Here is a 25,964-nt window from a genome sequence, read left to right as displayed (position 1 = left end):
ACTGGTCCTTGGATGCTTGATTCCGGTCTGGGAAAGACATGGCTTGGTAGTTCGGACTGGACTGTTCCCATGAGGCACAGGGTCAGAGCTGATTTACATATAGCCAGTGTCTAACCCAGGGTGGTGTGGAGTGCAAAAAAACGATGGATTTAGGCTCAGATCCTTGTACTGGGGTGAATGTATGACATTGTTCTACATTCTGTCCATCAACTGTGTTTTTTGCAATTTTCACCCCGAGTGGGCTGGGTAACTCAGACGTGAGTCCCAGGCTCTCCACACCACTGGAGTCAAGCTATCCAGGCTGAATGAAGGCTGATAGCCAGAAACCGGTCCTTGGATGCTTGATTCCGGTCTGGGAAAGACATGGCTTGGTAGTTCGGACTGGACTGTTCCCATTAGGCACAGGGTCAGAGCTGATTTGCATATAGCCAGTGTCTAACCCAGGGTGGTGTGGAGTGCAAAAAAAACGATGGATTTAGGCCCAGATCCTTGTACTGGGGTGAATGTATGACATTGTTCTACATTCTGTCCATCAACTGTGTTTTTTGCAATTTTCACCCCGAGTGGGCTGGGTATACTCAGACTTGAGTCCCAGGCTCTCCACACCACTGGAGTCAAGCTATCCAGGCTGAATGAAGGCTTATAGCCAGAAACCGGTCCTTGGATGCTTGGGAAAGACATGGCTTGGTAGTTCGGACTGGACTGTTCCCATGAGGCACAGGGTCAGAGCTGATTTGCATATAGCCAGTGTCTAACCCAGGGAGGTGTGGAGTGCAAAAAAACGATGGATTTAGGCTCAGATCCTTGTACTGGGGTGAATGTATGACATTGTTCTACATTCTGTCCATCAACTGTGTTTTTTGCAATTTTCACCCCGAGTGGGCTGGGTAACTCAGACGTGAGTCCCAGGCTCTCCACACCACTGGAGTCAAGCTATCCAGGCTGAATGAAGGCTGATAGCCAGAAACCGGTCCTTGGATGCTTGATTCCGGTCTGGGAAAGACATGGCTTGGTAGTTCGGACTGGACTGTTCCCATTAGGCACAGGGTCAGAGCTGATTTGCATATAGCCAGTGTCTAACCCAGGGTGGTGTGGAGTGCAAAAAAAACGATGGATTTAGGCCCAGATCCTTGTACTGGGGTGAATGTATGACATTGTTCTACATTCTGTCCATCAACTATGTTTTTTGCAATTTTCACCCCGAGTGGGCTGGGTATACTCAGACGTGAGTCCCAGGCTCTTCACACCACTGGAGTCAAGCTATCCAGGCTGAATGAAGGCTGATAGCCAGAAACCGGTCCTTAGATGCTTGATTCCGGTCTGGGAAAGACATGGCTTGGTAGTTCGGACTGGACTGTTCCCATGAGGCACAGGGTCAGAGCTGATTTGCATATAGCCAGTGTCTAACCCAGGGTGGTGTGGAGTGCAAAAAAACGATGGATTTAGGCCCAGATCCTTGTACTGGGGTGAATGTATGACATTGTTCTACATTCTGTCCATCAACTGTGTTTTTTGCAATTTTCACCCCGAGTGGGCTGGGTATACTCAGACGTGAGTCCCAGGCTCTTCACACCACTGGAGTTAAGCTATCCAGGCTGAATGAAGGCTGATAGCCAGAAACCGGTCCTTGGATGCTTGATTCCGGTCTGGGAAAGACATGGCTTGGTAGTTCGGACTGGACTGTCCCCATGAGGCACAGGGTCAGAGCTGATTTGCATATAGCCAGTGTCTAACCCAGGGTGGTGTGGAGTGCAAAAAAAATGATGGATTTAGGCCCAGATCCTTGTACTGGGGTGAATGTATGACATTGTTCTACATTCTGTCCATCAACTGTGTTTTTTGCAATTTTCACCCCGAGTGGGCTGAGTATACTCAGACGTGAGTCCCAGGCTCTCCACACCACTGGAGTCAAGCTATCCAGGCTGAATGAAGGCTGATAGCCAGAAACCGGTCCTTGGATGCTTGATTCCGGTCTGGGAAAGACATGGCTTGGTAGTTCGGACTGGACTGTTCCCATGAGGCACAGGGTCAGAGCTGATTTGCATATAGCCAGTGTCTAACCCAGGGTGGTGTGGAGTGCAAAAAAAACGATGGATTTAGGCCCAGATCCTTGTACTGGGGTGAATGTATGCCATTGTTCTACATTCTGTCCATCAACTGTGTTTTTTGCAATTTTCACCCCGAGTGGGCTGGGTATACTCAGACGTGAGTCCCAGGCTCTCCACACCACTGGAGTCAAGCTATCCAGGCTGAATGAAGGCTGATAGCCAGAAACCGGTCCTTGGATGCTTGATTCCGGTCTGGGAAAGACATGGCTTGGTAGTTCGGACTGGACTGTTCCCATGAGGCACAGGGTCAGAGCTGATTTGCATATAGCCAGTGTCTAACCCAGGGTGGTGTGGAGTACAAAAAAACGATGGATTTAGGCTCAGATCCTTGTACTGGAGTGAATGTATGACATTGTTCTACATTCTGTCCATCAACTGTGTTTTTTGCAATTTTCACCCCGAGTGGGCTGGGTATACTCAGACTTGAGTCCCAGGCTCTCCACACCACTGGAGTCAAGCTATCCAGGCTGAATGAAGGCTGATAGCCAGAAACCGGTCCTTGGATGCTTGATTCCGGTCTGGGAAAGACATGGCTTGGAAGTACGGACTGGACTGTTCCCATGAGGCACAGGGTCAGAGCTGATTTGCATATAGCCAGTGTCTAACCCAGGGAGGTGTGGAGTGCAAAAAAACCAATGGATTTAGGCCCAGATCCTTGTACTGGGGTGAATGTATGACATTGTTCTACATTCTGTCCATCAACTGTGTTTTTTGCAATTTTCACCCCGAGTGGGCTTGGTATACTCAGACGTGAGTCCCAGGCTCTCCACACCACTGGAGTCAAGCTATCCAGGCTGAATGAAGGCTGATAGCCAGAAACTGGTCCTTGGATGCTTGATTCCGGTCTGGGAAAGACATGGCTTGGTAGTTCGGACTGGACTGTTCCCATGAGGCACAGGGTCAGAGCTGATTTACATATAGCCAGTGTCTAACCCAGGGTGGTGTGGAGTGCAAAAAAACGATGGATTTAGGCTCAGATCCTTGTACTGGGGTGAATGTATGACATTGTTCTACATTCTGTCCATCAACTGTGTTTTTTGCAATTTTCACCCCGAGTGGGCTGGGTAACTCAGACGTGAGTCCCAGGCTCTCCACACCACTGGAGTCAAGCTATCCAGGCTGAATGAAGGCTGATAGCCAGAAACCGGTCCTTGGATGCTTGATTCCGGTCTGGGAAAGACATGGCTTGGTAGTTCGGACTGGACTGTTCCCATTAGGCACAGGGTCAGAGCTGATTTGCATATAGCCAGTGTCTAACCCAGGGTGGTGTGGAGTGCAAAAAAAACGATGGATTTAGGCCCAGATCCTTGTACTGGGGTGAATGTATGACATTGTTCTACATTCTGTCCATCAACTGTGTTTTTTGCAATTTTCACCCCGAGTGGGCTGGGTATACTCAGACTTGAGTCCCAGGCTCTCCACACCACTGGAGTCAAGCTATCCAGGCTGAATGAAGGCTTATAGCCAGAAACCGGTCCTTGGATGCTTGGGAAAGACATGGCTTGGTAGTTCGGACTGGACTGTTCCCATGAGGCACAGGGTCAGAGCTGATTTGCATATAGCCAGTGTCTAACCCAGGGAGGTGTGGAGTGCAAAAAAACGATGGATTTAGGCTCAGATCCTTGTACTGGGGTGAATGTATGACATTGTTCTACATTCTGTCCATCAACTGTGTTTTTTGCAATTTTCACCCCGAGTGGGCTGGGTAACTCAGACGTGAGTCCCAGGCTCTCCACACCACTGGAGTCAAGCTATCCAGGCTGAATGAAGGCTGATAGCCAGAAACCGGTCCTTGGATGCTTGATTCCGGTCTGGGAAAGACATGGCTTGGTAGTTCGGACTGGACTGTTCCCATTAGGCACAGGGTCAGAGCTGATTTGCATATAGCCAGTGTCTAACCCAGGGTGGTGTGGAGTGCAAAAAAAACGATGGATTTAGGCCCAGATCCTTGTACTGGGGTGAATGTATGACATTGTTCTACATTCTGTCCATCAACTATGTTTTTTGCAATTTTCACCCCGAGTGGGCTGGGTATACTCAGACGTGAGTCCCAGGCTCTTCACACCACTGGAGTCAAGCTATCCAGGCTGAATGAAGGCTGATAGCCAGAAACCGGTCCTTAGATGCTTGATTCCGGTCTGGGAAAGACATGGCTTGGTAGTTCGGACTGGACTGTTCCCATGAGGCACAGGGTCAGAGCTGATTTGCATATAGCCAGTGTCTAACCCAGGGTGGTGTGGAGTGCAAAAAAACGATGGATTTAGGCCCAGATCCTTCTACTGGGGTGAATGTATGACATTGTTCTACATTCTGTCCATCAACTGTGTTTTTTGCAATTTTCACCCCGAGTGGGCTGGGTATACTCAGACGTGAGTCCCAGGCTCTTCACACCACTGGAGTTAAGCTATCCAGGCTGAATGAAGGCTGATAGCCAGAAACCGGTCCTTGGATGCTTGATTCCGGTCTGGGAAAGACATGGCTTGGTAGTTCGGACTGGACTGTCCACATGAGGCACAGGGTCAGAGCTGATTTGCATATAGCCAGTGTCTAACCCAGGGTGGTGTGGAGTGCAAAAAAAATGATGGATTTAGGCCCAGATCCTTGTACTGGGGTGAATGTATGACATTGTTCTACATTCTGTCCATCAACTGTGTTTTTTGCAATTTTCACCCCGAGTGGGCTGAGTATACTCAGACGTGAGTCCCAGGCTCTCCACACCACTGGAGTCAAGCTATCCAGGCTGAATGAAGGCTGATAGCCAGAAACCGGTCCTTGGATGCTTGATTCCGGTCTGGGAAAGACATGGCTTGGTAGTTCGGACTGGACTGTTCCCATGAGGCACAGGGTCAGAGCTGATTTGCATATAGCCAGTGTCTAACCCAGGGTGGTGTGGAGTGCAAAAAAACGACGGATTTAGGCTCAGATCCTTGTACTGGGGTGAATGTATGACATTGTTCTACATTCTGTCCATCAACTGTGTTTTTTGCAATTTTCACCCCGAGTGGGCTGGGTATACTCAGACGTGAGTCCCAGGCTCTCCACACCACTGGAGTCAAGCTATCCAGGCTGAATGAAGGCTGATAGCCAGAAACCGGTCCTTGGATGCTTGATTCCGGTCTGGGAAAGACATGGCTTGGTAGTTCGGACTGGACTGTTCCCATGAGGCACAGGGTCAGAGCTGATTTGCATATAGCCAGTGTCTAACCCAGGGTGGTGTGGAGTGCAAAAAAAACGATGGATTTAGGCCCAGATCCTTGTACTGGGGTGAATGTATGCCATTGTTCTACATTCTGTCCATCAACTGTGTTTTTTGCAATTTTCACCCCGAGTGGGCTGGGTATAATCAGACGTGAGTCCCAGGCTCTCCACACCACTGGAGTCAAGCTATCCAGGCTGAATGAAGGCTTATAGCCAGAAACCGGTCCTTGGATGCTTGATTCCGGTCTGGGAAAGACATGGCTTGGTAGTTCGGACTGGACAGTTCCCCTGAGGCACAGGGTCAGAGCTGATTTGCATACAGCCAGTGTCTAACCCAGGGTGGTGTGGAGTGCAAAAAAAACGATGGATTTAGGCCCAGATCCTTGTACTGGGGTGAATGTATGACATTGTTCTACATTCTGTCCATCATCTGTGTTTTTTGCAATTTTCACCCCGAGTGGGCTGGGTATACTCAGACGTGAGTCCCAGGCTCTCCACACCACTGGAGTCAAGCTATCCAGGCTGAATGAAGGCTGATAGCCAGAAACCGGTCCTTGGATGCTTGATTCCGGTCTGGGAAAGACATGGCTTGGTAGTTCAGACTGGACTGTTCCCATGAGGCACAGGGTCAGAGCTGATTTGCATATAGCCAGTGTCTAACCCAGGGTGGTGTGGAGTACAAAAAAACGATGGATTTAGGCTCAGATCCTTGTACTGGAGTGAATGTATGACATTGTTCTACATTCTGTCCATCAACTGTGTTTTTTGCAATTTTCACCCCGAGTGGGCTGGGTATACTCAGACTTGAGTCCCAGGCTCTCCACACCACTGGAGTCAAGCTATCCAGGCTGAATGAAGGCTGATAGCCAGAAACCGGTCCTTGGATGCTTGATTCCGGTCTGGGAAAGACATGGCTTGGAAGTACGGACTGGACTGTTCCCATGAGGCACAGGGTCAGAGCTGATTTGCATATAGCCAGTGTCTAACCCAGGGAGGTGTGGAGTGCAAAAAAACCAATGGATTTAGGCCCAGATCCTTGTACTGGGGTGAATGTATGACATTGTTCTACATTCTGTCCATCAACTGTGTTTTTTGCAATTTTCACCCCGAGTGGGCTTGGTATACTCAGACGTGAGTCCCAGGCTCTCCACACCACTGGAGTCAAGCTATCCAGGCTGAATGAAGGCTGATAGCCAGAAACTGGTCCTTGGATGCTTGATTCCGGTCTGGGAAAGACATGGCTTGGTAGTTCGGACTGGACTGTTCCCATGAGGCACAGGGTCAGAGCTGATTTACATATAGCCAGTGTCTAACCCAGGGTGGTGTGGAGTGCAAAAAAACGATGGATTTAGGCTCAGATCCTTGTACTGGGGTGAATGTATGACATTGTTCTACATTCTGTCCATCAACTGTGTTTTTTGCAATTTTCCACCCCGAGTGGGCTGGGTAACTCAGACGTGAGTCCCAGGCTCTCCACACCACTGGAGTCAAGCTATCCAGGCTGAATGAAGGCTGATAGCCAGAAACCGGTCCTTGGATGCTTGATTCCGGTCTGGGAAAGACATGGCTTGGTAGTTCGGACTGGACTGTTCCCATTAGGCACAGGGTCAGAGCTGATTTGCATATAGCCAGTGTCTAACCCAGGGTGGTGTGGAGTGCAAAAAAAACGATGGATTTAGGCCCAGATCCTTGTACTGGGGTGAATGTATGACATTGTTCTACATTCTGTCCATCAACTATGTTTTTTGCAATTTTCACCCCGAGTGGGCTGGGTATACTCAGACGTGAGTCCCAGGCTCTTCACACCACTGGAGTCAAGCTATCCAGGCTGAATGAAGGCTGATAGCCAGAAACCGGTCCTTAGATGCTTGATTCCGGTCTGGGAAAGACATGGCTTGGTAGTTCGGACTGGACTGTTCCCATGAGGCACAGGGTCAGAGCTGATTTGCATATAGCCAGTGTCTAACCCAGGGTGGTGTGGAGTGCAAAAAAACGATGGATTTAGGCCCAGATCCTTGTACTGGGGTGAATGTATGACATTGTTCTACATTCTGTCCATCAACTGTGTTTTTTGCAATTTTCACCCCGAGTGGGCTGGGTATACTCAGACGTGAGTCCCAGGCTCTTCACACCACTGGAGTCAAGCTATCCAGGCTGAATGAAGGCTGATAGCCAGAAACCGGTCCTTGGATGCTTGATTCCGGTCTGGGAAAGACATGGCTTGGTAGTTCGGACTGGACTGTCCCCATGAGGCACAGGGTCAGAGCTGATTTGCATATAGCCAGTGTCTAACCCAGGGTGGTGTGGAGTGCAAAAAAACGATGGATTTAGGCCCAGATCCTTGTACTGGGGTGAATGTATGACATTGTTCTACATTCTGTCCATCAACTGTGTTTTTTGCAATTTTCACCCCGAGTGGGCTGGGTATACTCAGACGTGAGTCCCAGGCTCTCCACACCACTGGAGTCAAGCTATCCAGGCTGAATGAAGGCTGATAGCCAGAAACCGGTCCTTGGATGCTTGATTCCGGTCTGGGAAAGACATGGCTTGGTAGTTCGGACTGGACTGTTCCCATGAGGCACAGGGTCAGAGCTGATTTGCATATAGCCAGTGTCTAACCCAGGGTGGTGTGGAGTGCAAAAAAACGATGGATTTAGGCCCAGATCCTTGTACTGGGGTGAATGTATGACATTGTTCTACATTCTGTCCATCAACTGTGTTTTTTGCAATTTTCACCCCGAGTGGGCTGGGTATACTCAGACGTGAGTCCCAGGCTCTCCACACCACTGGAATCAAGCTATCCAGGCTGAATGAAGGCTGATAGCCAGAAACCGGTTCTTGGATGCTTGATTGTGGTCTGGGAAAGACATAGCTTGGTAGTTCGGACTGGACTGTTCCCATGAGGCACAGGGTCAGAGCTGATTTGCATATAGCCAGTGTCTAACCCAGGGTGGTGTGGCGTACAAAAAAAACGATGGATTTAGGCCCAGATCCTTGTACTGGGGTGAATGTATGACATTGTTCTACATTCTGTCCATCAACTGTGTTTTTGCAATTTTCACCCCGAGTGGGCTGGGTATACTCAGACGCGAGTCCCAGGCTCTCCACACCACTGGAGTCAAGCTATCCAGGCTGAATGAAGGCTGATAGCCAGAAACCGGTCCTTGGATGCTTGATTCCGGTCTGGGAAAGACATGGCTTGGTAGTTCGGACTGGACTGTTCCCATGAGGCACAGGGTCAGAGCTGATTTGCATATAGCCAGTGTCTAACCCAGGGTGGTGTGGAGTGCAAAAAAACCGATGGATTTAGGCCCAGATCCTTGTACTGAGGTGAATGTATGACATTGTTCTACATTCTGTCCATCAACTGTGTTTTTTGCAATTTTCACCCCGAGTGTGCTGGGTATACTAAGACGTGAGTCCCAGGCTCTCCACACCACTGGAGTCAAGCTATCCAGGCTGAATATAGGCTGATAGCCAGAAACCGGTCCTTGGATGCTTGATTCCGGTCTGGGAAAGACATGGCTTGGTAGTTCGGACTGGACTGTTCCCATGAGGCACAGGGTCAAAGCTGATTTGCATATAGCCAGTGTCTAACCCAGGGTGGTGTGGAGTGCAAAATAATTCGATGGATTTAGGCCCAGATCCTTGTACTGGGGTGAATGTATGACATTGTTCTACATTCTGTCCATCAACTGTGTTTTTTGCAATTTTCACCCCGAGTGGGCTGGGTATACTCAGACGTGAGTCCCAGGCTCTCCACACCACTGGAATCAAGCTATCCAGGCTGAATGAAGGCTGATAGCCAGAAACCGGTTCTTGGATGCTTGATTGCGGTCTGGGAAAGACATAGCTTGGTAGTTCGGACTGGACTGTTCCCATGAGGCACAGGGTCAGAGCTGATTTGCATATAGCCAGTGTCTAACCCAGGGTGGTGTGGCGTACAAAAAAACCGATGGATTTAGGCCCAGATCCTTGTACTGGGGTGAATGTATGACATTGTTCTACATTCTGTCCATCAACTGTGTTTTTGCAATTTTCACCCCGAGTGGGCTGGGTATACTCAGACGCGAGTCCCAGGCTCTCCACACCACTGGAGTCAAGCTATCCAGGCTGAATGAAGGCTGATAGCCAGAAACCGGTCCTTGGATGCTTGATTCCGGTCTGGGAAAGACATGGCTTGGTAGTTCGGACTGGACTGTTCCCATGAGGCACAGGGTCAGAGCTGATTTGCATATAGCCAGTGTCTAACCCAGGGTGGTGTGGAGTGCAAAAAAACCGATGGATTTAGGCCCAGATCCTTGTACTGAGGTGAATGTATGACATTGTTCTACATTCTGTCCATCAACTGTGTTTTTTGCAATTTTCACCCCGAGTGTGCTGGGTATACTAAGACGTGAGTCCCAGGCTCTCCACACCACTGGAGTCAAGCTATCCAGGCTGAATATAGGCTGATAGCCAGAAACCGGTCCTTGGATGCTTGATTCCGGTCTGGGAAAGACATGGCTTGGTAGTTCGGACTGGACTGTTCCCATGAGGCACAGGGTCAAAGCTGATTTGCATATAGCCAGTGTCTAACCCAGGGTGGTGTGGAGTGCAAAAAAATTCGATGGATTTAGGCCCAGATCCTTGTACTGGGGTGAATGTATGACATTGTTCTACATTCTGTCCATCAACTGTGTTTTTTGCAATTTTCACCCCGAGTGGGCTGGGTATACTCAGACGTGAGTCCCAGGCTCTCCACACCACTGGAGTCAAGCTATCCAGGCTGAATGAAGGCTGATAGCCAGAAACCGGTCCTTGGATGCTTGATTCCGGTCTGGGAAAGACATGGCTTGGAAGTACGGACTGGACTGTTCCCATGAGGCACAGGGTCAGAGCTGATTTGCATATAGCCAGTGTCTAACCCAGGGAGGTGTGGAGTGCAAAAAAACCAATGGATTTAGGCCCAGATCCTTGTACTGGGGTGAATGTATGACATTGTTCTACATTCTGTCCATCAACTGTGTTTTTTGCAATTTTCACCCCGAGTGGGCTTGGTATACTCAGACGTGAGTCCCAGGCTCTCCACACCACTGGAGTCAAGCTATCCAGGCTGAATGAAGGCTGATAGCCAGAAACTGGTCCTTGGATGCTTGATTCCGGTCTGGGAAAGACATGGCTTGGTAGTTCGGACTGGACTGTTCCCATGAGGCACAGGGTCAGAGCTGATTTACATATAGCCAGTGTCTAACCCAGGGTGGTGTGGAGTGCAAAAAAACGATGGATTTAGGCTCAGATCCTTGTACTGGGGTGAATGTATGACATTGTTCTACATTCTGTCCATCAACTGTGTTTTTTGCAATTTTCCACCCCGAGTGGGCTGGGTAACTCAGACGTGAGTCCCAGGCTCTCCACACCACTGGAGTCAAGCTATCCAGGCTGAATGAAGGCTGATAGCCAGAAACCGGTCCTTGGATGCTTGATTCCGGTCTGGGAAAGACATGGCTTGGTAGTTCGGACTGGACTGTTCCCATTAGGCACAGGGTCAGAGCTGATTTGCATATAGCCAGTGTCTAACCCAGGGTGGTGTGGAGTGCAAAAAAAACGATGGATTTAGGCCCAGATCCTTGTACTGGGGTGAATGTATGACATTGTTCTACATTCTGTCCATCAACTATGTTTTTTGCAATTTTCACCCCGAGTGGGCTGGGTATACTCAGACGTGAGTCCCAGGCTCTTCACACCACTGGAGTCAAGCTATCCAGGCTGAATGAAGGCTGATAGCCAGAAACCGGTCCTTAGATGCTTGATTCCGGTCTGGGAAAGACATGGCTTGGTAGTTCGGACTGGACTGTTCCCATGAGGCACAGGGTCAGAGCTGATTTGCATATAGCCAGTGTCTAACCCAGGGTGGTGTGGAGTGCAAAAAAACGATGGATTTAGGCCCAGATCCTTGTACTGGGGTGAATGTATGACATTGTTCTACATTCTGTCCATCAACTGTGTTTTTTGCAATTTTCACCCCGAGTGGGCTGGGTATACTCAGACTTGAGTCCCAGGCTCTCCACACCACTGGAGTCAAGCTATCCAGGCTGAATGAAGGCTTATAGCCAGAAACCGGTCCTTGGATGCTTGATTCCGGTCTGGGAAAGACATGGCTTGGTAGTTCGGACTGGACAGTTCCCCTGAGGCACAGGGTCAGAGCTGATTTGCATACAGCCAGTGTCTAACCCAGGGTGGTGTGGAGTGCAAAAAAAACGATGGATTTAGGCCCAGATCCTTGTACTGGGGTGAATGTATGACATTGTTCTACATTCTGTCCATCATCTGTGTTTTTTGCAATTTTCACCCCGAGTGGGCTGGGTATACTCAGACGTGAGTCCCAGGCTCTCCACACCACTGGAGTCAAGCTATCCAGGCTGAATGAAGGCTGATAGCCAGAAACCGGTCCTTGGATGCTTGATTCCGGTCTGGGAAAGACATGGCTTGGTAGTTCGGACTGGACTGTTCCCATGAGGCACAGGGTCAGAGCTGATTTGCATATAGCCAGTGTCTAACCCAGGGTGGTGTGGAGTACAAAAAAACGATGGATTTAGGCTCAGATCCTTGTACTGGAGTGAATGTATGACATTGTTCTACATTCTGTCCATCAACTGTGTTTTTTGCAATTTTCACCCCGAGTGGGCTGGGTATACTCAGACTTGAGTCCCAGGCTCTCCACACCACTGGAGTCAAGCTATCCAGGCTGAATGAAGGCTGATAGCCAGAAACCGGTCCTTGGATGCTTGATTCCGGTCTGGGAAAGACATGGCTTGGAAGTACGGACTGGACTGTTCCCATGAGGCACAGGGTCAGAGCTGATTTGCATATAGCCAGTGTCTAACCCAGGGAGGTGTGGAGTGCAAAAAAACCAATGGATTTAGGCCCAGATCCTTGTACTGGGGTGAATGTATGACATTGTTCTACATTCTGTCCATCAACTGTGTTTTTTGCAATTTTCACCCCGAGTGGGCTTGGTATACTCAGACGTGAGTCCCAGGCTCTCCACACCACTGGAGTCAAGCTATCCAGGCTGAATGAAGGCTGATAGCCAGAAACTGGTCCTTGGATGCTTGATTCCGGTCTGGGAAAGACATGGCTTGGTAGTTCGGACTGGACTGTTCCCATGAGGCACAGGGTCAGAGCTGATTTACATATAGCCAGTGTCTAACCCAGGGTGGTGTGGAGTGCAAAAAAACGATGGATTTAGGCTCAGATCCTTGTACTGGGGTGAATGTATGACATTGTTCTACATTCTGTCCATCAACTGTGTTTTTTGCAATTTTCCACCCCGAGTGGGCTGGGTAACTCAGACGTGAGTCCCAGGCTCTCCACACCACTGGAGTCAAGCTATCCAGGCTGAATGAAGGCTGATAGCCAGAAACCGGTCCTTGGATGCTTGATTCCGGTCTGGGAAAGACATGGCTTGGTAGTTCGGACTGGACTGTTCCCATTAGGCACAGGGTCAGAGCTGATTTGCATATAGCCAGTGTCTAACCCAGGGTGGTGTGGAGTGCAAAAAAAACGATGGATTTAGGCCCAGATCCTTGTACTGGGGTGAATGTATGACATTGTTCTACATTCTGTCCATCAACTATGTTTTTTGCAATTTTCACCCCGAGTGGGCTGGGTATACTCAGACGTGAGTCCCAGGCTCTTCACACCACTGGAGTCAAGCTATCCAGGCTGAATGAAGGCTGATAGCCAGAAACCGGTCCTTAGATGCTTGATTCCGGTCTGGGAAAGACATGGCTTGGTAGTTCGGACTGGACTGTTCCCATGAGGCACAGGGTCAGAGCTGATTTGCATATAGCCAGTGTCTAACCCAGGGTGGTGTGGAGTGCAAAAAAACGATGGATTTAGGCCCAGATCCTTGTACTGGGGTGAATGTATGACATTGTTCTACATTCTGTCCATCAACTGTGTTTTTTGCAATTTTCACCCCGAGTGGGCTGGGTATACTCAGACGTGAGTCCCAGGCTCTTCACACCACTGGAGTCAAGCTATCCAGGCTGAATGAAGGCTGATAGCCAGAAACCGGTCCTTGGATGCTTGATTCCGGTCTGGGAAAGACATGGCTTGGTAGTTCGGACTGGACTGTTCCCATGAGGCACAGGGTCAGAGCTGATTTGCATATAGCCAGTGTCTAACCCAGGGTGGTGTGGAGTGCAAAAAAATCAGATGGATTTAGGCCCAGATCCTTGTACTGGGGTGAATGTATGACATTGTTCTACATTCTGTACATCAACTGTGTTTTTTGTAATTTTCACCCCGAGTGGGCTGGGTATACTCAGACGTGAGTCCCAGGCTCTCCACACCACTGGAGTCAAGCTATCCAGGCTGAATGAAGGCTGATAGCCAGAAACCGGTCCTTGGATGCTTGATTCCGGTCGGGAAAGACATGGCTTGGTAGTTCGGACTGGACTGTTCCCATGAGGCACAGGGTCGGAGCTGATTTGCATATAGCCAGTGTCTAACCCAGGGTGGTGTGGAGTGCAAAAAAAACAATGGACTTAGGCCCAGATCCTTGTACTGGGGTGAATGTATGACATTGTTCTACATTCTGTCCATCAACTGTGTTTTTTGCAATTTTCACCCCGAGTGGGCTGGGTATACTCAGACGTGAGTCCCAGGCTCTCCACACCACTGGAGTCAAGCTATCCAGGCTGAATGAAGGCTGATAGCCAGAAACCGGTCCTTGGATGCTTGATTCCGGTCTGGGAAAGACATGGCTTGGTAGTTCGGACTGGACTGTTCCCATGAGGCACAGGGTCAGAGCTGATTTGCATATAGCCAGTGTCTAACCCAGGGTGGTGTGGAGTGCAAAAAAACGATGGATTTAGGCCCAGATCCTTGTACTGGGGTGAATGTATGACATTGTTCTACATTCTGTCCATCAACTGTGTTTTTTGCAATTTTCACCCCGAGTGGGCTTGGTATACTCAGACGTGAGTCCCAGGCTCTCCACACCACTGGAGTCAAGCTATCCAGGCTGAATGAAGGCTGATAGCCAGAAACTGGTCCTTGGATGCTTGATTCCGGTCTGGGAAAGACATGGCTTGGTAGTTCGGACTGGACTGTTCCCATGAGGCACAGGGTCAGAGCTGATTTACATATAGCCAGTGTCTAACCCAGGGTGGTGTGGAGTGCAAAAAAACGATGGATTTAGGCTCAGATCCTTGTACTGGGGTGAATGTATGACATTGTTCTACATTCTGTCCATCAACTGTGTTTTTTGCAATTTTCCACCCCGAGTGGGCTGGGTAACTCAGACGTGAGTCCCAGGCTCTCCACACCACTGGAGTCAAGCTATCCAGGCTGAATGAAGGCTGATAGCCAGAAACCGGTCCTTGGATGCTTGATTCCGGTCTGGGAAAGACATGGCTTGGTAGTTCGGACTGGACTGTTCCCATTAGGCACAGGGTCAGAGCTGATTTGCATATAGCCAGTGTCTAACCCAGGGTGGTGTGGAGTGCAAAAAAAACGATGGATTTAGGCCCAGATCCTTGTACTGGGGAGAATGTATGACATTGTTCTACATTCTGTCCATCAACTATGTTTTTTGCAATTTTCACCCCGAGTGGGCTGGGTATACTCAGACGTGAGTCCCAGGCTCTTCACACCACTGGAGTCAAGCTATCCAGGCTGAATGAAGGCTGATAGCCAGAAACCGGTCCTTAGAGGCTTGATTCCGGTCTGGGAAAGACATGGCTTGGTAGTTCGGACTGGACTGTTCCCATGAGGCACAGGGTCAGAGCTGATTTGCATATAGCCAGTGTCTAACCCAGGGTGGTGTGGAGTGCAAAAAAACGATGGATTTAGGCCCAGATCCTTGTACTGGGGTGAATGTATGACATTGTTCTACATTCTGTCCATCAACTGTGTTTTTTGCAATTTTCACCCCGAGTGGGCTGGGTATACTCAGACTTGAGTCCCAGGCTCTCCACACCACTGGAGTCAAGCTATCCAGGCTGAATGAAGGCTTATAGCCAGAAACCGGTCCTTGGATGCTTGATTCCGGTCTGGGAAAGACATGGCTTGGTAGTTCGGACTGGACAGTTCCCCTGAGGCACAGGGTCAGAGCTGATTTGCATACAGCCAGTGTCTAACCCAGGGTGGTGTGGAGTGCAAAAAAAACGATGGATTTAGGCCCAGATCCTTGTACTGGGGTGAATGTATGACATTGTTCTACATTCTGTCCATCATCTGTGTTTTTTGCAATTTTCACCCCGAGTGGGCTGGGTATACTCAGACGTGAGTCCCAGGCTCTCCACACCACTGGAGTCAAGCTATCCAGGCTGAATGAAGGCTGATAGCCAGAAACCGGTCCTTGGATGCTTGATTCCGGTCTGGGAAAGACATGGCTTGGTAGTTCGGACTGGACTGTTCCCATGAGGCACAGGGTCAGAGCTGATTTGCATATAGCCAGTGTCTAACCCAGGGTGGTGTGGAGTACAAAAAAACGATGGATTTAGGCTCAGATCCTTGTACTGGAGTGAATGTATGACATTGTTCTACATTCTGTCCATCAACTGTGTTTTTTGCAATTTTCACCCCGAGTGGGCTGGGTATACTCAGACTTGAGTCCCAGGCTCTCCACACCACTGGAGTCAAGCTATCCAGGCTGAATGAAGGCTGATAGCCAGAAACCGGTCCTTGGATGCTTGATTCCGGTCTGGGAAAGACATGGCTTGGAAGTACGGACTGGACTGTTCCCATGAGGCACAGGGTCAGAGCTGATTTGCATATAGCCAGTGTCTAACCCAGGGAGGTGTGGAGTGCAAAAAAACCAATGGATTTAGGCCCAGATCCTTGTACTGGGGTGAATGTATGACATTGTTCTACATTCTGTCCATCAACTGTGTTTTTTGCAATTTTCACCCCGAGTGGGCTTGGTATACTCAGACGTGAGTCCCAGGCTCTCCACACCACTGGAGTCAAGCTATCCAGGCTGAATGAAGGCTGATAGCCAGAAACTGGTCCTTGGATGCTTGATTCCGGTCTGGGAAAGACATGGCTTGGTAGTTCGGACTGGACTGTTCCCATGAGGCACAGGGTCAGAGCTGATTTACATATAGCCAGTGTCTAACCCAGGGTGGTGTGGAGTGCAAAAAAACGATGGATTTAGGCTCAGATCCTTGTACTGGGGTGAATGTATGACATTGTTCTACATTCTGTCCATCAACTGTGTTTTTTGCAATTTTCCACCCCGAGTGGGCTGGGTAACTCAGACGTGAGTCCCAGGCTCTCCACACCACTGGAGTCAAGCTATCCAGGCTGAATGAAGGCTGATAGCCAGAAACCGGTCCTTGGATGCTTGATTCCGGTCTGGGAAAGACATGGCTTGGTAGTTCGGACTGGACTGTTCCCATTAGGCACAGGGTCAGAGCTGATTTGCATATAGCCAGTGTCTAACCCAGGGTGGTGTGGAGTGCAAAAAAAACGATGGATTTAGGCCCAGATCCTTGTACTGGGGTGAATGTATGACATTGTTCTACATTCTGTCCATCAACTATGTTTTTTGCAATTTTCACCCCGAGTGGGCTGGGTATACTCAGACGTGAGTCCCAGGCTCTTCACACCACTGGAGTCAAGCTATCCAGGCTGAATGAAGGCTGATAGCCAGAAACCGGTCCTTAGATGCTTGATTCCGGTCTGGGAAAGACATGGCTTGGTAGTTCGGACTGGACTGTTCCCATGAGGCACAGGGTCAGAGCTGATTTGCATATAGCCAGTGTCTAACCCAGGGTGGTGTGGAGTGCAAAAAAACGATGGATTTAGGCCCAGATCCTTGTACTGGGGTGAATGTATGACATTGTTCTACATTCTGTCCATCAACTGTGTTTTTTGCAATTTTCACCCCGAGTGGGCTGGGTATACTCAGACGTGAGTCCCAGGCTCTTCACACCACTGGAGTCAAGCTATCCAGGCTGAATGAAGGCTGATAGCCAGAAACCGGTCCTTGGATGCTTGATTCCGGTCTGGGAAAGACATGGCTTGGTAGTTCGGACTGGACTGTTCCCATGAGGCACAGGGTCAGAGCTGATTTGCATATAGCCAGTGTCTAACCCAGGGTGGTGTGGAGTGCAAAAAAATCAGATGGATTTAGGCCCAGATCCTTGTACTGGGGTGAATGTATGACATTGTTCTACATTCTGTACATCAACTGTGTTTATTGTAATTTTCACCCCGAGTGGGCTGGGTATACTCAGACGTGAGTCCCAGGCTCTCCACACCACTGGAGTCAAGCTATCCAGGCTGAATGAAGGCTGATAGCCAGAAACCGGTCCTTGGATGCTTGATTCCGGTCGGGAAAGACATGGCTTGGTAGTTCGGACTGGACTGTTCCCATGAGGCACAGGGTCGGAGCTGATTTGCATATAGCCAGTGTCTAACCCAGGGTGGTGTGGAGTGCAAAAAAAACAATGGACTTAGGCCCAGATCCTTGTACTGGGGTGAATGTATGACATTGTTCTACATTCTGTCCATCAACTGTGTTTTTTGCAATTTTCACCCCGAGTGGGCTGGGTATACTCAGACGTGAGTCCCAGGCTCTCCACACCACTGGAGTCAAGCTATCCAGGCTGAATGAAGGCTGATAGCCAGAAACCGGTCCTTGGATGCTTGATTCCGGTCTGGGAAAGACATGGCTTGGTAGTTCGGACTGGACTGTTCCCATGAGGCACAGGGTCAGAGCTGATTTGCATATAGCCAGTGTCTAACCCAGGGTGGTGTGGAGTGCAAAAAAACGATGGATTTAGGCCCAGATCCTTGTACTGGGGTGAATGTATGACATTGTTCTACATTCTGTCCATCAACTGTGTTTTTTGCAATTTTCACCCCGAGTGGGCTGGGTATACTCAGACGTGAGTCCCAGGCTCTCCACACCACTGGAGTCAAGCTATCCAGGCTGAATGAAGCCTGATAGCCAGAAACCGGTCCTTGGATGCTTGATTCCGGTCTGGGAAAGACATGGCTTGGTAGTTCGGACTGGACTGTTCCCATGAGGCACAGAGTCAGAGCTGATTTGCATATAGCCAGTGTCTAACCCAGGGTGGTGTGGAGTGCAAAAAAACGATGGATTTAGGCCCAGATCCTTGTACTGGGGTGAATGTATGACATTGTTCTACATTCTGTCCATCAACTGTGTTTTTTGCAATTTTCACCCCGAGTGGGCTGGGTATACTCAGACGTGAGTCCCAGGCTCTCCACACCACTGGAGTCAAGCTATCCAGGCTGAATGAAGGCTGATAGCCAGAAACCGGTCCTTGGATGCTTGATTCCGGTCTGGGAAAGACATGGCTTGGTAGTTCGGACTGGACTGTTCCCATGAGGCACAGGGTCAGAGCTGATTTGCATATAGCCAGTGTCTAACCCAGGGTGGTGTGGAGTGCAAAAAAACGATGGATTTAGGCCCAGATCCTTGTACTGGGGTGAATGTATGACATTGTTCTACATTCTGTCCATCAACTGTGTTTTTTGCAATTTTCACCCCGAGTGGGCTGGGTATACTCAGACGTGAGTCCCAGGCTCTCCACACCACTGGAGTCAAGCTATCCAGGCTGAATGAAGCCTGATAGCCAGAAACCGGTCCTTGGATGCTTGATTCCGGTCTGGGAAAGACATGGCTTGGTAGTTCGGACTGGACTGTTCCCATGAGGCACAGGGTCAGAGCTGATTTGCATATAGCCAGTGTCTAACCCAGGGTGGTGTGGAGTGCAAAAAAACGATGGATTTAGGCCCAGATCCTTGTACTGGGGTGAATGTATGACATTGTTCTACATTCTGTCCATCAACTGTGTTTTTTGCAATTTTCACCCCGAGTGGGCTGGGTATACTCAGACGTGAGTCCCAGGCTCTCCACACCACTGGAATCAAGCTATCCAGGCTGAATGAAGGCTGATAGCCAGAAACCGGTTCTTGGATGCTTGATTGCGGTCTGGGAAAGACATAGCTTGGTAGTTCGGACTGGACTGTTCCCATGAGGCACAGGGTCAGAGCTGATTTGCATATAGCCAGTGTCTAACCCAGGGTGGTGTGGCGTACAAAAAAAACGATGGATTTAGGCCCAGATCCTTGTACTGGGGTGAATGTATGACATTGTTCTACATTCTGTCCATCAACTGTGTTTTTTGCAATTTTCACCCCGAGTGGGCTGGGTATACTCAGACGTGAGTCCCAGGCTCTTCACACCACTGGAGTCAAGCTATCCAGGCTGAATGAAGGCTGATAGCCAGAAACCGGTCCTTGGATGCTTGATTCCGGTCTGGGAAAGACATGGCTTGGTAGTTCGGACTGGACTGTTCCCATGAGGCACAGGGTCAGAGCTGATTTGCATATAGCCAGTGTCTAACCCAGGGTGGTGTGGAGTGCAAAAAAATCAGATGGATTTAGGCCCAGATCCTTGTACTGGGGTGAATGTATGACATTGTTCTACATTCTGTACATCAACTGTGTTTATTGTAATTTTCACCCCGAGTGGGCTGGGTATACTCAGACGTGAGTCCCAGGCTCTCCACACCACTGGAGTCAAGCTATCCAGGCTGAATGAAGGCTGATAGCCAGAAACCGGTCCTTGGATGCTTGATTCCGGTCGGGAAAGACATGGCTTGGTAGTTCGGACTGGACTGTTCCCATGAGGCACAGGGTCGGAGCTGATTTGCATATAGCCAGTGTCTAACCCAGGGTGGTGTGGAGTGCAAAAAAAACAATGGACTTAGGCCCAGATCCTTGTACTGGGGTGAATGTATGACATTGTTCTACATTCTGTCCATCAACTGTGTTTTTTGCAATTTTCACCCCGAGTGGGCTGGGTATACTCAGACGTGAGTCCCAGGCTCTCCACACCACTGGAGTCAAGCTATCCAGGCTGAATGAAGGCTGATAGCCAGAAACCGGTCCTTGGATGCTTGATTCCGGTCTGGGAAAGACATGGCTTGGTAGTTCGGACTGGACTGTTCCCATGAGGCACAGGGTCAGAGCTGATTTGCATATAGCCAGTGTCTAACCCAGGGTGGTGTGGAGTGCAAAAAAACGATGGATTTAGGCCCAGATCCTTGTACTGGGGTGAATGTATGACATTGTTCTACATTCTGTCCATCAACTGTGTTTTTTGCAATTTTCACCCCGAGTGGGCTGGGTATACTCAGACGTGAGTCCCAGGCTCTCCACACCACTGGAGTCAAGCTATCCAGGCTGAATGAAGCCTGATAGCCAGAAACCGGTCCTTGGATGCTTGATTCCGGTCTGGGAAAGACATGGCTTGGTAGTTCGGACTGGACTGTTCCCATTAGGCACAGGGTCAGAGCTGATTTGCATATAGCCAGTGTCTAACCCAGGGTGGTGTGGAGTGCAAAAAAAACGATGGATTTAGGCCCAGATCCTTGTACTGGGGTGAATGTATGACATTGTTCTACATTCTGTCCATCAACTGTGTTTTTTGCAATTTTCACCCCGAGTGGGCTGGGTATACTCAGACTTGAGTCCCAGGCTCTCCACACCACTGGAGTCAAGCTATCCAGGCTGAATGAAGGCTTATAGCCAGAAACCGGTCCTTGGATGCTTGGGAAAGACATGGCTTGGTAGTTCGGACTGGACTGTTCCCATGAGGCACAGGGTCAGAGCTGATTTGCATATAGCCAGTGTCTAACCCAGGGAGGTGTGGAGTGCAAAAAAACGATGGATTTAGGCTCAGATCCTTGTACTGGGGTGAATGTATGACATTGTTCTACATTCTGTCCATCAACTGTGTTTTTTGCAATTTTCACCCCGAGTGGGCTGGGTAACTCAGACGTGAGTCCCAGGCTCTCCACACCACTGGAGTCAAGCTATCCAGGCTGAATGAAGGCTGATAGCCAGAAACCGGTCCTTGGATGCTTGATTCCGGTCTGGGAAAGACATGGCTTGGTAGTTCGGACTGGACTGTTCCCATTAGGCACAGGGTCAGAGCTGATTTGCATATAGCCAGTGTCTAACCCAGGGTGGTGTGGAGTGCAAAAAAAACGATGGATTTAGGCCCAGATCCTTGTACTGGGGTGAATGTATGACATTGTTCTACATTCTGTCCATCAACTATGTTTTTTGCAATTTTCACCCCGAGTGGGCTGGGTATACTCAGACGTGAGTCCCAGGCTCTTCACACCACTGGAGTCAAGCTATCCAGGCTGAATGAAGGCTGACAGCCAGAAACCGGTCCTTAGATGCTTGATTCCGGTCTGGGAAAGACATGGCTTGGTAGTTCGGACTGGACTGTTCCCATGAGGCACAGGGTCAGAGCTGATTTGCATATAGCCAGTGTCTAACCCAGGGTGGTGTGGAGTGCAAAAAAACGATGGATTTAGGCCCAGATCCTTGTACTGGGGTGAATGTATGACATTGTTCTACATTCTGTCCATCAACTGTGTTTTTTGCAATTTTCACCCCGAGTGGGCTTGGTATACTCAGACGTGAGTCCCAGGCTCTCCACACCACTGGAGTCAAGCTATCCAGGCTGAATGAAGGCTGATAGCCAGAAACTGGTCCTTGGATGCTTGATTCCGGTCTGGGAAAGACATGGCTTGGTAGTTCGGACTGGACTGTTCCCATGAGGCACAGGGTCAGAGCTGATTTACATATAGCCAGTGTCTAACCCAGGGTGGTGTGGAGTGCAAAAAAACGATGGATTTAGGCTCAGATCCTTGTACTGGGGTGAATGTATGACATTGTTCTACATTCTGTCCATCAACTGTGTTTTTTGCAATTTTCACCCCGAGTGGGCTGGGTAACTCAGACGTGAGTCCCAGGCTCTCCACACCACTGGAGTCAAGCTATCCAGGCTGAATGAAGGCTGATAGCCAGAAACCGGTCCTTGGATGCTTGATTCCGGTCTGGGAAAGACATGGCTTGGTAGTTCGGACTGGACTGTTCCCATTAGGCACAGGGTCAGAGCTGATTTGCATATAGCCAGTGTCTAACCCAGGGTGGTGTGGAGTGCAAAAAAAACGATGGATTTAGGCCCAGATCCTTGTACTGGGGTGAATGTATGACATTGTTCTACATTCTATCCATCAACTGTGTTTTTTGCAATTTTCACCCCGAGTGGGCTGGGTATACTCAGACTTGAGTCCCAGGCTCTCCACACCACTGGAGTCAAGCTATCCAGGCTGAATGAAGGCTTATAGCCAGAAACCGGTCCTTGGATGCTTGGGAAAGACATGGCTTGGTAGTTCGGACTGGACTGTTCCCATGAGGCACAGGGTCAGAGCTGATTTGCATATAGCCAGTGTCTAACCCAGGGAGGTGTGGAGTGCAAAAAAACGATGGATTTAGGCTCAGATCCTTGTACTGGGGTGAATGTATGACATTGTTCTACATTCTGTCCATCAACTGTGTTTTTTGCAATTTTCACCCCGAGTGGGCTGGGTAACTCAGACGTGAGTCCCAGGCTCTCCACACCACTGGAGTCAAGCTATCCAGGCTGAATGAAGGCTGATAGCCAGAAACCGGTCCTTGGATGCTTGATTCCGGTCTGGGAAAGACATGGCTTGGTAGTTCGGACTGGACTGTTCCCATTAGGCACAGGGTCAGAGCTGATTTGCATATAGCCAGTGTCTAACCCAGGGTGGTGTGGAGTGCAAAAAAAACGATGGATTTAGGCCCAGATCCTTGTACTGGGGTGAATGTATGACATTGTTCTACATTCTGTCCATCAACTATGTTTTTTGCAATTTTCACCCCGAGTGGGCTGGGTATACTCAGACGTGAGTCCCAGGCTCTTCACACCACTGGAGTCAAGCTATCCAGGCTGAATGAAGGCTGATAGCCAGAAACCGGTCCTTAGATGCTTGATTCCGGTCTGGGAAAGACATGGCTTGGTAGTTCGGACTGGACTGTTCCCATGAGGCACAGGGTCAGAGCTGATTTGCATATAGCCAGTGTCTAACCCAGGGTGGTGTGGAGTGCAAAAAAACGATGGATTTAGGCCCAGATCCTTGTACTGGGGTGAATGTATGACATTGTTCTACATTCTGTCCATCAACTGTGTTTTTTGCAATTTTCACCCCGAGTGGGCTGGGTATACTCAGACGTGAGTCCCAGGCTCTTCACACCACTGGAGTTAAGCTATCCAGGCTGAATGAAGGCTGATAGCCAGAAACCGGTCCTTGGATGCTTGATTCCGGTCTGGGAAAGACATGGCTTGGTAGTTCGGACTGGACTGTCCCCATGAGGCACAGGGTCAGAGCTGATTTGCATATAGCCAGTGTCTAACCCAGGGTGGTGTGGAGTGCAAAAAAAATGATGGATTTAGGCCCAGATCCTTGTACTGGGGTGAATGTATGACATTGTTCTACATTCTGTCCATCAACTGTGTTTTTTGCAATTTTCACCCCGAGTGGGCTGAGTATACTCAGACGTGAGTCCCAGGCTCTCCACACCACTGGAGTCAAGCTATCCAGGCTGAATGAAGGCTGATAGCCAGAAACCGGTCCTTGGATGCTTGATTCCGGTCTGGGAAAGACATGGCTTGGTAGTTCGGACTGGACTGTTCCCATGAGGCACAGGGTCAGAGCTGATTTGCATATAGCCAGTGTCTAACCCAGGGTGGTGTGGAGTGCAAAAAAAACGATGGATTTAGGCCCAGATCCTTGTACTGGGGTGAATGTATGCCATTGTTCTACATTCTGTCCATCAACTGTGTTTTTTGCAATTTTCACCCCGAGTGGGCTGGGTATACTCAGACGTGAGTCCCAGGCTCTCCACACCACTGGAGTCAAGCTATCCAGGCTGAATGAAGGCTGATAGCCAGAAACCGGTCCTTGGATGCTTGATTCCGGTCTGGGAAAGACATGGCTTGGTAGTTCGGACTGGACTGTTCCCATGAGGCACAGGGTCAGAGCTGATTTGCATATAGCCAGTGTCTAACCCAGGGTGGTGTGGAGTACAAAAAAACGATGGATTTAGGCTCAGATCCTTGTACTGGAGTGAATGTATGACATTGTTCTACATTCTGTCCATCAACTGTGTTTTTTGCAATTTTCACCCCGAGTGGGCTGGGTATACTCAGACTTGAGTCCCAGGCTCTCCACACCACTGGAGTCAAGCTATCCAGGCTGAATGAAGGCTGATAGCCAGAAACCGGTCCTTGGATGCTTGATTCCGGTCTGGGAAAGACATGGCTTGGAAGTACGGACTGGACTGTTCCCATGAGGCACAGGGTCAGAGCTGATTTGCATATAGCCAGTGTCTAACCCAGGGAGGTGTGGAGTGCAAAAAAACCAATGGATTTAGGCCCAGATCCTTGTACTGGGGTGAATGTATGACATTGTTCTACATTCTGTCCATCAACTGTGTTTTTTGCAATTTTCACCCCGAGTGGGCTTGGTATACTCAGACGTGAGTCCCAGGCTCTCCACACCACTGGAGTCAAGCTATCCAGGCTGAATGAAGGCTGATAGCCAGAAACTGGTCCTTGGATGCTTGATTCCGGTCTGGGAAAGACATGGCTTGGTAGTTCGGACTGGACTGTTCCCATGAGGCACAGGGTCAGAGCTGATTTACATATAGCCAGTGTCTAACCCAGGGTGGTGTGGAGTGCAAAAAAACGATGGATTTAGGCTCAGATCCTTGTACTGGGGTGAATGTATGACATTGTTCTACATTCTGTCCATCAACTGTGTTTTTTGCAATTTTCACCCCGAGTGGGCTGGGTAACTCAGACGTGAGTCCCAGGCTCTCCACACCACTGGAGTCAAGCTATCCAGGCTGAATGAAGGCTGATAGCCAGAAACCGGTCCTTGGATGCTTGATTCCGGTCTGGGAAAGACATGGCTTGGTAGTTCGGACTGGACTGTTCCCATTAGGCACAGGGTCAGAGCTGATTTGCATATAGCCAGTGTCTAACCCAGGGTGGTGTGGAGTGCAAAAAAAACGATGGATTTAGGCCCAGATCCTTGTACTGGGGTGAATGTATGACATTGTTCTACATTCTGTCCATCAACTGTGTTTTTTGCAATTTTCACCCCGAGTGGGCTGGGTATACTCAGACTTGAGTCCCAGGCTCTCCACACCACTGGAGTCAAGCTATCCAGGCTGAATGAAGGCTTATAGCCAGAAACCGGTCCTTGGATGCTTGGGAAAGACATGGCTTGGTAGTTCGGACTGGACTGTTCCCATGAGGCACAGGGTCAGAGCTGATTTGCATATAGCCAGTGTCTAACCCAGGGAGGTGTGGAGTGCAAAAAAACGATGGATTTAGGCTCAGATCCTTGTACTGGGGTGAATGTATGACATTGTTCTACATTCTGTCCATCAACTGTGTTTTTTGCAATTTTCACCCCGAGTGGGCTGGGTAACTCAGACGTGAGTCCCAGGCTCTCCACACCACTGGAGTCAAGCTATCCAGGCTGAATGAAGGCTGATAGCCAGAAACCGGTCCTTGGATGCTTGATTCCGGTCTGGGAAAGACATGGCTTGGTAGTTCGGACTGGACTGTTCCCATTAGGCACAGGGTCAGAGCTGATTTGCATATAGCCAGTGTCTAACCCAGGGTGGTGTGGAGTGCAAAAAAAACGATGGATTTAGGCCCAGATCCTTGTACTGGGGTGAATGTATGACATTGTTCTACATTCTGTCCATCAACTATGTTTTTTGCAATTTTCA

Source organism: Lissotriton helveticus, chromosome 6 (assembly GCF_964261635.1).
Source record: "Lissotriton helveticus chromosome 6, aLisHel1.1, whole genome shotgun sequence".
NCBI classification, from domain to species: Eukaryota; Metazoa; Chordata; class Amphibia; order Caudata; family Salamandridae; genus Lissotriton; species Lissotriton helveticus.
Note: the sequence above shows the minus strand (reverse complement) of the source record.